The sequence below is a fragment of the Heptranchias perlo genome, chromosome 5 (assembly GCF_035084215.1).
Source record: "Heptranchias perlo isolate sHepPer1 chromosome 5, sHepPer1.hap1, whole genome shotgun sequence".
Lineage (NCBI taxonomy): Eukaryota > Metazoa > Chordata > Chondrichthyes > Hexanchiformes > Hexanchidae > Heptranchias > Heptranchias perlo.
The window spans coordinates 20002787-20017727 of NC_090329.1; the positions used below are offsets into that span (position 1 = coordinate 20002787).

A 14941-nucleotide genomic window follows, 5' to 3' on the forward strand; every position below is an offset into this window, starting at 1 on the left:
GGAGGGAGGGAGGGGGGATCGGCCCCTCAGTACGAGGGAGGGAGGGGGGATCGGCCCCTCACTACGAGGGAGGGAGGGGGGATCGGCCCCTCAGTACGAGGGAGGGAGGGGGGATCGGCCCCTCAGTACGAGGGAGGGAGGGGGGATCTGCCCCTCAGTACGAGGGAGGGAGGGGGGATCTGCCCCTCAGTACGAGGGAGGGAGGGGGGATCTGCCCCTCAGTACGAGGGAGGGAGGGGGGATCTGCCCCTCAGTCCGAGGGAGGGAGGGGGGATCTGCCCCTCAGTACGAGGGAGGGAGGGGGGATCTGCCCCTCAGTCCGAGGGAGGGAGGGGGGATCTGCCCCTCAGTCCGAGGGAGGGAGGGGGGATCTGCCCCTCAGTACGAGGGAGGGAGGGGGGATCTGCCCCTCAGTACGAGGGAGGGAGGGGGGATCTGCCCCTCAGTACGAGGGAGGGAGGGGGGATCTGCCCCTCAGTACGAGGGAGGGAGGGGGGATCTGCCCCTCAGTACGAGGGAGGGAGGGGGGATCTGCCCCTCAGTACGAGGGAGGGAGGGGGGATCTGCCCCTCAGTACGAGGGAGGGAGGGGGGATCTGCCCCTCAGTACGAGGGAGGGAGGGGGGATCTGCCCCTCAGTACGAGGGAGGGAGGGGGGATCTGCCCCTCAGTACGAGGGAGGGAGGGGGGATCTGCCCCTCAGTACGAGGGAGGGAGGGGGGATCTGCCCCTCAGTACGAGGGAGGGAGGGGGGATCTGCCCCTCAGTACGAGGGAGGGAGGGGGTTCTGCCCCTCAGTACGAGGGAGGGAGGGGTGATCTGCCCCTCAGTACGAGGGAGGGAGGGGTGATCTGCCCCTCAGTACGAGGGAGGGAGGGGTGATCTGCCCCTCAGTACGAGGGAGGGGTGATCTGCCCCTCTGTCCGGGAGGGGTGATCTGCCCCTCTGTCCGGGAGGGGTGATCTGTCCCTCTGTGCGGGGAGGGAGGGAGGATCTGTTCCTCTGTGCGGGAGGGAGCGAGGATCTGTCCCTCTGTGCGGGGAAGGAGGGGAGATCTGTCCCTCTGTCGAGGGGTGAGGGAGGGAGATCTGTCCCTCTGTGCGGGAGGGAGGGGGGGATCTGTCCCTCTGTGCAGGAGGGAGCGAGGGAGGTTGGATCTGTCCCTCTGTGCGGGGAGGGAGGGGAGATCTGTCCCTCTGTCGAGGGGTGAGGGAGGGAGATCTGTCCCTCTGTGCGGGAGGGAATGAGGGAGGGGGGATCTGTCCCTCTGTGCGGGGAGGGAGCGAGGATCTGTCCCTCTGTGCGGGAGGGAGCGAGGGAGGGGAGATCTGTCCCTCTGTCGAGGGGTGAGGGAGGGAGATCTATTCCTCTGTCTGGATGGGGTGGGGGTTTCTGCATTTGGTATCACAATTACTGTGATTGTCTACCGTTGTGGCTCCTGATGTTGTCGATTCCACGGTCTGGTTTACGTTTCGCGATGTCTTGACCATTCTCCTCCCTTAAATCGGAGAGTTCAATTTACAGAATGAATCGCACTCCATCCCCCTCGGGGTATTGTCCTCCATTTCAGACCTGAATGTGAAGGAAATGTGTGGTATTAAAATGCAGAGGGGTTACCATGAATGGGTATTGCTTGATATCTCCTTATGTGGCTCGGTCTCAACTTTTGTTTGATAATCGCTCCTGTGAAGTGCCTTGGGACGTTTTACTGTGTTAAAGGCGCTATATAAATGCAAGTTGTTGTTGAAAAAATTTTACAAACCTTTTAAATCTGTTTACCTGTAACCTGCCCAATAAGTTAGAGGTTCATATGTAAAATCCTCACTCGCAGATGTGTTCATCTTTGTGTTTAGAGATGCAGTAGTGTCTCGTATGTGCCAGGGGTCTTTGTTTCCCATAAGCTGATTGTCATGGTTGTTCTCATGGTAAACCAGATGATTCGGTGCTTATAATGCCATCCTGTTTTTAAGACTCTAAAGGGACTAGATAATGTTGACCATTACAAGCTGTTTCACCTTGTCCAGAACAGTAGAACCAGAGGTCACGGCCTGCCCTTGAAGGGGGATAAATTCAAAACTAATCTGCAGAAACAATGGGCCAGATTTTGCTGTGAGTGGTGAACAAACGACGCCAGCCATACGTTAGACTTGCACTTGCCTGGAGACTTTCTATGAGGTTTTTCACAGAAAGTTGCTGTCAGCCAATTATTGAAACAGTGTTTCACCCCTTACAGGGCACCTGGGGCCTGCGTGAACAGGGCAAGCAACTGTGTATCCCCTTAATCAATCAGATTAAAGAATTGTTAATGAGCAGCTCAGAGTATGAACCAGGAAGTGTCAGTTAGAATAGTGAATTCAATGTCAAATCAGGTCCACAAAGCGAAATAAAGAAGGAAAGAAAGATTGGATTAAGAGAGAGAGAAAGAAAACATTTTTTTAAAAATTTGTTTTAAAAGCTGAAGGAAAAGAGACTCCACACTTGTAAAAGTTAATTTTCAGTGCCAGAGAGGTTGTTGGGCAGTAATTAAGACTTAGCACGCCGTTAAAAGAGTACTTACACTGGAATGGACAAACCCTATCCTTTTCTGGCGAGTTTAGTCCGTATCTACGTCGTCAGTGCAGGAACTTCACGCCGTTAAATGCATTTGAACGGGGAGCCAGACAGCAAGATGCCGTTTCTGTGTAACCTACGGAGGAGCAGGTCATCTACTACAGCAGCTTCCGGATTTCCGCGTTTAACTGCGCAAGTGCGGTCGCCGGAAGTTACTGTCCGATTTGCGCATGGATAACGGCGAGTGATGATAGCCTTGCCATTATTTTCACAGCAAAATCAGGCCCAATATTTCAGTGAGCAAGTGGTCAATCTATGGAACAGGTTCCCTAGAGAGATAGTGGAAGCAGTTAGCATTGATTCATTCAAATGCAAATTAGATTTCTTTAAGAAAATAACATTTTGGGACACAGTGTGAGTAATTTGAGACATGATGTGGTGAGTGCAGCATGCTTGAGAGGAACAGGTGACTTTGGACCTATGGTTCCCAAAGCTGTCCACCATTGGGGTTTTCCTCGCCTCATGTCTGGGTCTGTTGTAGAATAATTGATAGAGATTGATTTCTATGATTAGTCAATAACTCCATTATCATTGTATCATGCGACTACCAAGATGGTAGACGGTGAACTAGATGGACCTTGGTCTTTTTCCGTCTAGCAATTCCAATGTATCTACGCTCCATGTAATGTACAGAATCATTCTGCTGCTGTGCTGCATCTGTGTTTAACTTCACTTGTTTATTTAAGATATCAAAATTTACTTATAATTGAGCGCTGCTTTAAGTCAATTGCGGGTTAATTGCAGTTTGTGTGGGAAGTTTGCAGATTGGCAAGTACTTGTAAATTTGCCAGCGCCCCCCCCCCCCCCCCGGCGGAAGAAAGCAGCATAAAATGACTGCATTTCTCTTCTTTTAAAATATTATATCACTTTGAAGTGTGGCAGACATGTGTTAGATACGCCACTTTTATTTAGACAAATATAGATCTAGGAAAGGGGGGGCAAAAAGCATTCCGAATGCAATCCTGTTTCAAACTACTGTGTTTTTATATAACATTTATACTGTGACTCATTCAGAGCTTAATCTTGGAGAGGGTGGCAGGAAGGTAGGTGGAATCCCTTCTGTTTTCTCTCTATATTTGCTTCCGATTAGTAGTAGTCATATAAGTCCTGCAGTGAGCTGTGCACAGTAGAGTGCGATTGGGAAATTCTGCTGATTAAAATCTTAAGATCTGAAAATGCTTATTGTTGTATTACGCAGTTATGAAATGTTGTGGGAGTCCTATTGTGTTAATGGGGTGGGAGCAATTCCTCTTGAAGGAGGCATAGCAGATTATATTCCCACAGTAACCACTGCCATAGTGTATTTAAAACATACAGTAGCACAGCAACTTGCATTTATGTAGCGCCTTTAATGTAGTAAAAACATCCTAAGGTGATTCAGAGGAGACAACAGAGAAAGGGAGAGACAAGGCCATGAAGGGATTTAAACGCAAGAATCAGAATTTTAAATTTGAGGCAGAGGGCAGGGTGCCATTGTAGATCAGCGAGGACAGGGTGATGGGCACACGGGGCTTGGTACAGGGTAGGATATGGACAGCAGAGTTTCAATCGAGCTGAAGATTATGGAGAGTGAAGGATGGGGGATTGGTGAGGAGAGCATTTGAGTAATAAAGTCTGGAGGTGACAAAGGCAAGGATGAGGGTTTCAGTGACAGATGGGCTGAGATTGGGCAGAGGTGGGTGGGTTATGGAGGTATCAAGAAGGGTGGATGAGGGTAACACGTTTGATGTAGTGTACGTAGATTTTAGCAAGGCTTTTGACAAGGTCCCACATGGCAGACTGGTCAAAAAAGTAAAAGCCCATGGAATCCAAGGGAAAGTGGCTAGTTGGATCCAAATTTGGCTCAGTGGCAGGAAGCAAAGGGAAATGGTTGGTGGGTGTTTTTGCAACTGGAAGGCTGTTTCCAGTGGGGTCCCTCGAGGCTCAGTACTAGGTCCCTTGCTTTTTGTGGTATATGTTAATAATTTGGACTTGTATGTGGGGGGGCTTGATCAAGAAGTTTGCAGATGATAGTGAGGAGGAAAGCTGTAGACTGCAGGAAGATATCAATGGACTGGTCAGGTGGGCAAATGGAATTCAATCCAGAGAAGTGTGAGGTAATGCATTTGGGGAGGGCAAACAGGCAAGGGAGTACACAATCTACAAGGCACAAGTCAGGAGTGTGATGGAATACTCTCCACTTGCCTGGATGAGTGCAGCTCCAACAACACTCAAGAAGCTCGACACCATCCAGGACAAAGCAGCCCGCTTGATTGGTACCCCATCCACCACCCTAAACATTCACTCCCTTCACCACCGGCGCACCATGGCTGCAGTATGTACCATCTACAGGATGCACTGCAGCAACTTGCCAAGGCTTCTTCGACAACACCTCCCAAACCCGCGACCTCTACCACCTAGAAGGACAAGGGCAGCAGGCACATGGGAACAACACCACTTGCACGTTCCCCTCCAAGTCACACACCATCCCGACTTGGAAGTATATCGCCGTTCCTTCATTGTCGCTGGGTCAAAATCCTGGAACTCCCTACCTAACAGCACTGTGGGAGAACCTTCACCACATGGACTGCAGCGGTTCAAGAAGGCGGCTCACCACCACCTTCTCAAGGGCAATTAGGGATGGGGAATAATGCCCAATCCCATGAACAAATAAAAAAATAAATAAATGAAAGGATACTGAGAGGTGTAGAGGAATAAAGGGATCTTGGAGTGCATGTCCACAGATCCTTGAAGGTAGCTGGACAGGTAGATAAGGTGGTTAAAAAGGCTTACGGGATATTTTCCTTCATTAGCCAAGGCATAGAATATAAGAGCAGGGAGGTTATGCTAGAACTGTATAAAACATTGGTTAGGCCACAGCTTGAGTACTGCGTACAGTTCTGGTTACCACATTACAGGAAAGATGTGATTGCACTAGAGAGGGTACAGAGGAGATTTACGAAGATGTTGCCAGGGCTGGAGAAAAGATTGGATAGGCTGGAGTTGTTTTCTTTGGAACAAAGGCTGAGGGGAGATTTAATTGAGGTATATAAAATAATGACGGGACAAGATAGAGTGGATCGAGAGGGCTTATTTCCCTTAGCAGAGGGCTCAGTGACCAGGGGGCATAGATTTAAAGTAATTACTGCACAGGAGGAGGCCGTTCGGCCCATCTTGTCTGTGCCGGTTGAAATAAAGTTACCCAGCCTAATCCCACTTTCCAGCACTTGGTCTGTAGCCTTGTAGGTTATGGCACTTCAGGTGCACATCCAAGTACTTTTTAAATGTGATGAGGGTTTCTGCATCTACCACCCTTTCAGGCAGTGAGTTCCAGACCCCCATCACCCCCTGGGTGAAAAAATTTCTCCTCAACTCCCCTCTAATTCTTCTACCAATTACTTTAAATCTATGCTCCCTGATTATTGACCTCTCTGCTAAGGGAAATAGGTCTTTCCTATCCACTGTATCTAGGCCCCTCATAATTTTATACACCTCAATGAAATCTCCTCTTAGCCTCCTTTGCTCCAAAGAAAATAACCCCAGCCTATCCAATCTTTCCCCAAAGCTAAAATTCTCCAGTCCTAGCAACATCCTCGTAAATCTCCTCTGTACCCTCTCTAGGGCAATCATATCTTTCCTGTAATGTGGTGACCAGAATGTATGCAGTACTCTAGCTGTGGCCTAACTAATGTTTTATACAGTTCTAGCATAACCTCCCTGCTCTTATATTCTGTGCCTCAGCTAATAAAGGAAAGTATCCCCTATGCCTTCTTAACCACCTTATCTATCTGTCCTGCTACCTTCAGTGATCTGTGGACATGCACTCCAAGGTCCCTCTGTTCCTCTACACATCTCAGTATCCTCCCATTTATTGTGTACTCCGTTGCCTTGTTTGCCCTCCCCAAATGCATTACCTCACACTTCTCCAGATTGAATTCCATTTGCCACTTTTCTGCCCACCTGACCAATCCATTGATATCTTCCTGCAATCGACAGCTTTCCTCCTCACTATCAACCACACGGCCAATTTCTGTATCATCTGCAAAGTTCTTAATCATGCCCCCTACATTTAAGTCCAAATCATTAATATATACCACAAAAAGCAAGGGACCTAGTGCTGAGCCCTGCGGAACCCCACTGGAAACAGAGACGATGGCTTTGGTCTTCCTGTTGTTCAGCTGAAGGAAATTGCAGCTCTTCCAAGACTGGATGTTGGGCAAGCAGACTCACAGCGCAGAGGTAGCGGAAGGGCCGAGAAAGGTGGTGGAGAGTGGAGCTGGGTGGCCTCAGCCTACGTAGATCCTTGGGGGAACTCACATGGTGACAGTGTGGGGGTGGGAAGAGAATCCATCGCTGCAATCAGATAGGTCAGAGTGGAGCCAAGCTGGACAATAGAGGAGAGGTTGAGGGTACGACAAGGGATAATGCACCATGGTCATAGTCATAGAATAATGGCTTAAATTTTGTTTTATATATTATATTTCCAAAAGATTAAGAGCACTATACTGGAGAGGGGTCTTTCCTGGTGCAATCTTGGCATACAAGCGGGAGTATTTTACTTCAATGGAAAACATTGTAATAACTTACACTCTGTTGTATTGTGGTTAGTGACAGCGAATGGGTCGTTGACATGATTTGTTATGTAACTGTTGACTGACCTGCCTGCTTTATGCAGGGCTAATGTCTAGCATCTCCCCACCATCACTGCACTTAACCACGTTTTCCTTTTGCTGGATAAGTGAGATGGGATCATTCAGTGGAATGCAAAAACTTTCACTTTGGTGCAATTTAATATTGGGTTTGTTGTAGAAACGGTATCACATTTTCATTCAAACAAAACAGCTCTGAAATGTGATGCAATTTCTCCAGCAACCAACTGAATAACACATTATTGCCTGGCTGGAGGTTTTATGTTTGGCTGTACTCTTTTTTTTTTGTAGTTATTTGTGACTAAATACCACAAAATCATTGATATGCCTGTTGTATTTTAACAATCACAAAAGGTCTTTGTGAATCTGAACTAAAATAGGAATGCTGTACAGTTATCAATGCCTGTATAGTATCATGTGCATTTTAGTTAAAAGATCAATTTACTGATGAAATCAGAGCTGAATTTACAAGGAGAGAAAGATGCAAGAAAGGCCTTTCACAGCTTGTCCTTCTTACACTCCAACTAGCCCAATCTCGCATCCAGCTGCTTCCCCTGGCAAGTTATTCCAAATATTTATTACCCTTTGAGAAAACTTTAAAAAAAAATATGTATTCAATTCGCTTTTGACTAATTTTAAATTCATGTTCTCTGGTCTGACTTGAAGTTATATTCTGGGTTCACCTCTATCTATCCAACCCTCCCTAAATTCAGCTTTCAACCCCATATCTGGCTAAATCTGACAGTGAGTAATCATGGCATCGTGTTTGATCCTAAGTTGCGCTTTTTACCCCATGTCTGGTCTGTTTTCAAGAACACATTCTTCTGTCTCCTGAAACTTTCCTGCTTATCCTTATCTCTCTCTTTCCCCCCCCTCCGGCACTGCTGCTGAAATCCTAATTCATACGTCATCACTTGAGGATTGAAACTGTCTCAAATTCAACTCCGCACTTCCAGCCTTTATAAGCCACAGCTAATACACAACTCTGGTATCCACTTGCTCAAAGCCCTATTGCCAAAAAGAAGAATAAAGAACTTGCATTTATACAGTGCCAACTCACGACTCTGAGAAGCATCTCGGAGCATTTCATGTATAACAACAATTTGCATTTATATTGCGTCTTTTAACGTAGTAAAACGTCCGAAGGCGCTTCATGGGAGGGATTATCAAACAAAATTTGACACTGAGCCACATAAGGACAGGTGACCAAAAGCTTGGTCAAAGAGGTAGGTTTTAAGGAGCGTCTTAAAAGAGGAGAGAAAGGCGGAGAGGTTTAGGGAGTGAATTATAGTGCTCAGGGCCTAGGCAGCTGAAGGCACGGCCGCCAATGTTGGAGCGAAGGAAATCAGAGATGCGCAAGAGGCCAGAATTGGAGGAGAGCAGAGATCCCGGAGGGTTGTAAGACTGGAGAAGATTACAGAGATAGGGAAGAGTGAGGCCATGGAGGGATTTTACTTTGAAGTGGGATGACTGTTATGTAGGCGAATGCAACAGCCATGTTGCCCGCAACAACATCCTGCAATCAGCAACAAGAGGAATGAGTAGTTAATCCCTTTCGGTGATGTTGGTTCAGGGGTAATCGTAGGCATTTCCTCCTCTTTGAATAGTGCTACGAGATCTTTGTGCAGCAGAACAGTTCGAAAGAACCTTGGTTTAAAGTTTTATTCGATTCACGGTACCTCCAACAATGTCAGCCGACATCATGTCCTGAAGTGCGGAAGTGGACTTGAGCCCAGGAAGATGGTAGTGGTTGTTGGAGGACAATCATCTCAGCCCCAGGATATTGCTGCAGGAGTTCCTCAGGGCAGTGTCCTAGGCCAACCATCTTCAGCTGCTTCATCAATGACCTTCCCTCCATCATAAGGTCAGAAATGGGGATGTTCGCTGATGATTGCACAGTGTTCAATTCCATTCGCAACCCCTCAGATAATGAAGCAGTCTGTGCCCGCATGCAGCAAAACCTGGACAACATCCAGGCTTGGGCCGTCTCCAACATGAGAGAGTCTAACCACCTCCCCTTGACATTCAATGGCGTTACCATCGCCGAATTCCCCCACCATCAACATCTTGGGGGTCATTGACCAGAAACTAAACTGGACCAGCCACATAAATACTGTGGCTACAAGAGCAGGTCAGCGGCTGGATATTCTGCGGCAAGTGACTCACCTCCTGACTCCCCAAAGCCTTTCCACTATCTACGAAGCACAAGTCAGAAGTGTGATGGAATACTCTCCACTTGCCTGGATGAGTGCAGCACCAACAACACTCAGGAAGCTCGACACCATCCAGGACAAAGCAGCCCGCTTGATTGGTACCCTATCTACCACCCTAAACATTCACTCCCTTCACCACCGGCGCACGTTACTGCAGTGTGTACCATCCACAGGATGCACTGCAGCAACTCGCCAAGGCTTCTTCGACAGCACCTCCCAAACCCATGACCTGTACCACCTAGAAGGACATGGGCAGCAGGCACGTGGGAATAACACCATTTGCACGTTTCCCTCCAAGTCACACACCATCCCGACTTGGAACTATATCGCCGTTCCTTCGTCGTTGCTGGGTCAAAATCCTGGAACTCCCTACCTGACAGTACTGTGGGAGAACCTTCACCATATGGAACGCAGCGGTTCAAGAAGGCGGCTCACCATCATCCTCTCAAGGGCAATTAGGGATGGGCAATAAATGCTGGCCTTGCCAGTGACACCCACATCCTATCAACGAATTAAGAAAAAGCCCAGAGCCCTTTGGCTCAGGTGAGAGTGCTACCAACTGAGCCAAGCTGACTCTTGCTAAACTCCACCGACTGTGCTCCAGCAAATCAACTTCTAAGATCCAAGCCTTCGAATCCTGCAATGACCCCACTCCATAATATGAATGATTTTTCTCCTGCCATGGGCTGTTGCCTGTTTCCTCTGACCAGATTACTGCTTGTTTTTGTTCCCTCTATTCCATCATCGGGCTGCTGCCCTCTGAAATTCTCTACAAAAATCACTTCATTTCTATACCTCTTTGAAAAACCCTTTTGTTCGACCGTGCCTACAAGAGGGCAGTCTTTTTTTCCCCCTTCATCCCCAAAATTTCTTCCTTATTGCCCTTGTTAAGCACTCTCAGGCATTTCCCTTTATATGAAGAGTGCTATAGCCCTTAAGTAGAATATTAATTCTTCCTTATCAGTTTAGCTCCACATACAAGTAGGAAATTGGGGGGGGGGGGGCGGGAAGGCGAGTAGTTGCTTCGATGGGGACCCTATCCCCTGAGAGCTTTGCTATTCTACATCAAGTTATCAGCAACATGTTGCATAAATATTCAAACTTAATTGAATGTAAACGGTGTCTGCCGTGGCTCAGTTGGTAGCTTTCTCGCCTCTGAGTCAGAGGGTTGTGAGTTCATAGTCCCGCTCCAGAGACTTGAGCACAAAATCTAGGCTGACGCTCCGAGAGGAGTACTGAGGGAATGCTGCACTGTCAGAGGTGCTGTCTTTTGGATGAGACGTTAAACTGAGGCCCCATCTGCCCTCTCAAGTGGACGTAAAAGATCCCACGGCACGATTTCAAAGAAGAGCAGGGGAGTTCCCCCTGGTGTCCTGGCCAATGTTCATCCCTCAACCAACATCACTGAAACAGATTACCTGGTAATTTATCCCATTGTTGTTTGTGGGACCTTGCTGTGCATGAATTGGCTGCTGCGTTTCCTACATTACAACAGTGACTACGCTTCAAAAAGCACTTCATTGACTGTAAAGTGCTTTGGGATGTCCTGAGGTCGTGAAAGGCACAATATAAATGCAAGTTCTTTCTTTAAGGATCATGCTTTTGAATTACTGCAAACATTATTAAGTCCTAAAGGTTAAATATTCTCCCTATGGCCTGCATCAAAGGGAGCAGCAAGTTCTGATAGCAAGCAAGTAGAGTAGCACAAGTTGGCGATCACTAAGTACATTCACATGTTAAAAAAACAAAAATGCATTTTGAAAAATTAAAATGCACAGCTTGACTGAAGGTTAATTTAGAATGAGTGAATCACGAGCACAGCTGTCTGACTCTAATTTGGAATTTTCTAAAAGAAAATGTACATGTAGCAACACTCATGTTCCAGTTTCACTGGTTTGGCAAGACAATTCTCTGAGGACATTACAGGCATTCATAGCAACACATACCACAAGAGTGATGGCCAGAACCTACTCCGCAACATTTAAAATGATTTGGAACATCTATTTTGTTCTTCAGAGTTTCTGTCGCAAATGTGTGAATCTACATGCTGCATTTTAATTGAAGAGCAGGCAGTGCCTTTTGATACAAAGATCAAAGTGGGATGCTGCATTGATCGCAATCTTCTCAAACATGATTGGATGTTTTCATCGATCCACCATTGGCGGCTGTGCCTTCAGCTGCCTAGGCCCTAAGCTCTGGATTTCCCTCCCTAAACCGACCTACCTCTCTCTCCTCCTTTAAGGTGCTCCTTAAAACCTACCTCTTTGACCAAGCCTGCCCTAATATCTCCTTATGTGGCTTGGTGTCAAATTTTGTCTGTTAACACTCCTATTGAGTGCCTTGGGATGTTTTACTACATTAAAGGCGCTATGTAAATGCAAGTTGTTGTTGTCTGCAGACAGGAATATAAGGAATGATTTTAACCCCGAGACACTTACCTGGCAACGTCCCGCAGTCTTCAATTTTAACAATCGAGCTGATTCTGGTGCATAGTGGCCAATTACTGTGCACCAAAAGCAGCTCTGATTGGTCTAGAAATCAGCGGAAAGCCAAACATCCCACACTGTACTGAGATTGCCTTCTGCGAGGCTGCATGGATTTATACTTTTCTCTTTGAATTTAAACTTACATTTGCTCTGTTTTTCCCCTTTCCCCTTGTACACCAAACCAAACCTCGTCCCAGGCTCCCCAGTGCCCTAGCCCTGAACCCTTGTCTCTCTCTAGTTTCTCCCCCATCTCCCCTCATGCCCTCTCCCGAGTCCATCTTGTCCATGACACCCACCTCTTGCTCCCTTGATCCCACTCCCACTAAATCACTGACCACTCAATTTCTCTTCCTGGCCCCCATGCTACTTGACATTGCAGATGATTCCCTCTCCTCCGGTACTGTACCCCTCCCTTTTAAAATCAACATTCCCCCCTTCCTCAGAAAATGTTCTTGAAAGAATTTGGTCCGTTTCATCCACTTGAACTGATATTACAAGAGTTTAGTTTCTCAACGTTTTAGTAAAAATACAGAGTCATTTGTAGGGTGTGATCTAACCTCAGCAATCAAAAGACGGTTAGAAACTATCTTATTATTTGCTATTGTGTATTACGACTGATTTTTCTAATACTTCTTGGCGCTGTACTCAACATTGGCATGCCATTGGAATTACATTACTTGTCAGTGAAATTTTGTCAGTGACAATTTAGCATGGGAACTTGCTGATTGAATCTGACACTGCCATGCTTTTGTTTAACAGGCATTGATTTTACTTTTGCAAATTTCTAACTGTTTTGTCCTCCACGGTTGGAACTGGAAGGTTTTAACTTGACTTATACAAACCCTTTCCTCGTTCCCTTGTTCAGTCATTTCAACTAGACTATTTTGCAAAGCAGTGTTTCTCTTTTCACCTATTTGCATTCTAGTCCAAAGGTTTAAATGTGTTTGGAGAAATCTTGCTCACTACAGTGTATTAAATGATAGTCTCTCTTTTGTTTCTAGTTGCAGCTGCATCCTTAAAGAGTCTGGTGCTAGTGACAGTTGACAAAAAAATAATCAGAATGAAAGGATGTCAGGTGAACAGCGAATACAGTGATTTAGCAATTTGACAAGTAATGGCGCCCTTAATTAAAACCTTCTAATGTTTAGAATCCTATACTTTGGCCCAGAAATTGTTGGAGTGGGGCATCTCACAGCATGCCCCATTTGTTAGATTTTATTTTCCGCTCACTCTTCAATTCAAACTTCTTGCGCCGCAAAGTAGCTGGAAATGTGAGCTGATAACAGCATGGTGAGGGCAAACGGGCATCTGGGACCTTGGTGAACGACGGGACCAAGAGTCTATCTCCTTAACCAATGAGATTTAAGGATTGAGAAAGAAACAGAGGAACGACGGAGAAGGAAATAGGGTGAATTAGAGTCAAATCAGGTACAGAAAGAGAAATAGAGGGACAGAAAGATTGGATTAAGAGAGAGAGAAAAAAGACGGAAAGGAAATGTAAGAAAAAAAATTTAAAATTCAAATTTTAAAAACCTCTAAGAACAATTTACTACCTGCAGGAATGAGACTCCACAGTTTCAATTGTACCCTTTCTGGGCCGGAGCAGTTGAGTGGCATTGCAGGAACATAAATCTCGTAATTAAAAGGGTCCTTACATCGTTAAATACCAGCCTGAACTTTCTGCTGCGAGTTTAATTGGTAATTAATGTGCAAATGCAGCAATCTCTTGAAACTCACAGGGAGGTTAAGAATGAGCTGCTGTTTTTGTGAGGCTAACGGCGGAGCGGCGCAAATCATCCAGCAATTTGTGGTAATCCGCAATTCACGGGATATCTCATCCTCTCCACAAGTTACTGGATTATTTACACACTAATATCGGCGAGCGCAATTAAACTCGCTGTTATTTTCTCAGCAAATTCTGGCCCTTTATTTTTGCCAAATGTTTCCCAAATGCTCTCGACATACCCGTATAGCTGATTCTGTGCCGAGTTAACTGATCTCGGCCTGGGGCAGCAGTATGTCAGGGTTTTGTCAATATTCTCACGTCTTGATCGACATCCAATCACCTCTGCTGAAGTGTGCATGTATGGATGTCATAGGAGGAGCAGATGCTTTTGTGATTTAACCCCATGATTGAATAGCCTGATAACGCTCCCAGTCACGGCTCAGGTGTCCAGCTGCAGTTTGAGCAAGGCGTATCTTGAAACTGTACCCCAGCGAAGAGGCTGCATTTAGACGGAGGGTGAAAATCAACAAGGGGAAAACTAATGTCAGTGGATGCATTATGGATGTCAGTGATTGAATCTCAAATGTGCCCTTTACATTCATTCGATTCATAACCTCATCCAGCAGAACATGTAAAAAATGCACACCAACATAATCAGCACTGTTTGTGTCAATTTAGGACTTTGAGCAATTAAACAAAGACACTTTTTTTAGCTTTTGGAATGGGGAAGACATTTGGATCAATGATTTGCTCGGTGTGCGGTTTTATTTTTGCCATAAATTGGTGTAACGGTTATGTCTGGAGTATGAGCTCGCAAAATGGCACAAAATTTACCACAATCGAGATTTACATAGAATTTACAGCACAGAAACAGGCCATTCGGCCTAACTGGTCTGTGTCTGTGTTTATGCTCCACATGAGCCTCCTCCCACCCCTCTTCATCTAACCCTACTAGCATATCCTTCTATTCCTTTCTCCCTCATGTGTTTATCCAGCTTTCCTCTTTCATGTGTTCGCTTTATTTGAAGGCCATGTTGTATGGTATTTGTCTAAGTTACCAAAAAAACGGTAGTCAAATTGCCACGCTGTGTTGGAATGGGATGTTGCAGATTTAGCCATGGTTATGGGAGATGCTGAGTATGGGTCAGGTATTGCCTGATCCAGGAGGCAGTCAAAATTAAAGCACAAGTAATACTGACTGTTCCTGAGCAACTTGGCTCCAGAGCAACAGATTCGTGAGAGCAGGTTTGACAGTTTGCTTGTCAGCCAGGTAATGATG

At 46.1% G+C, this 14941-nt stretch overlaps 1 protein-coding gene across 3 annotated transcripts in view; it reads left to right on the forward strand.

The window, feature by feature from the left end:
* The window catches only part of rab23 (RAB23, member RAS oncogene family), a 60526-nt gene that overhangs the window by 5750 nt on the left and 39835 nt on the right, over positions 1 to 14941 (forward strand). The gene's annotated exons all lie outside the window — the stretch shown is intronic.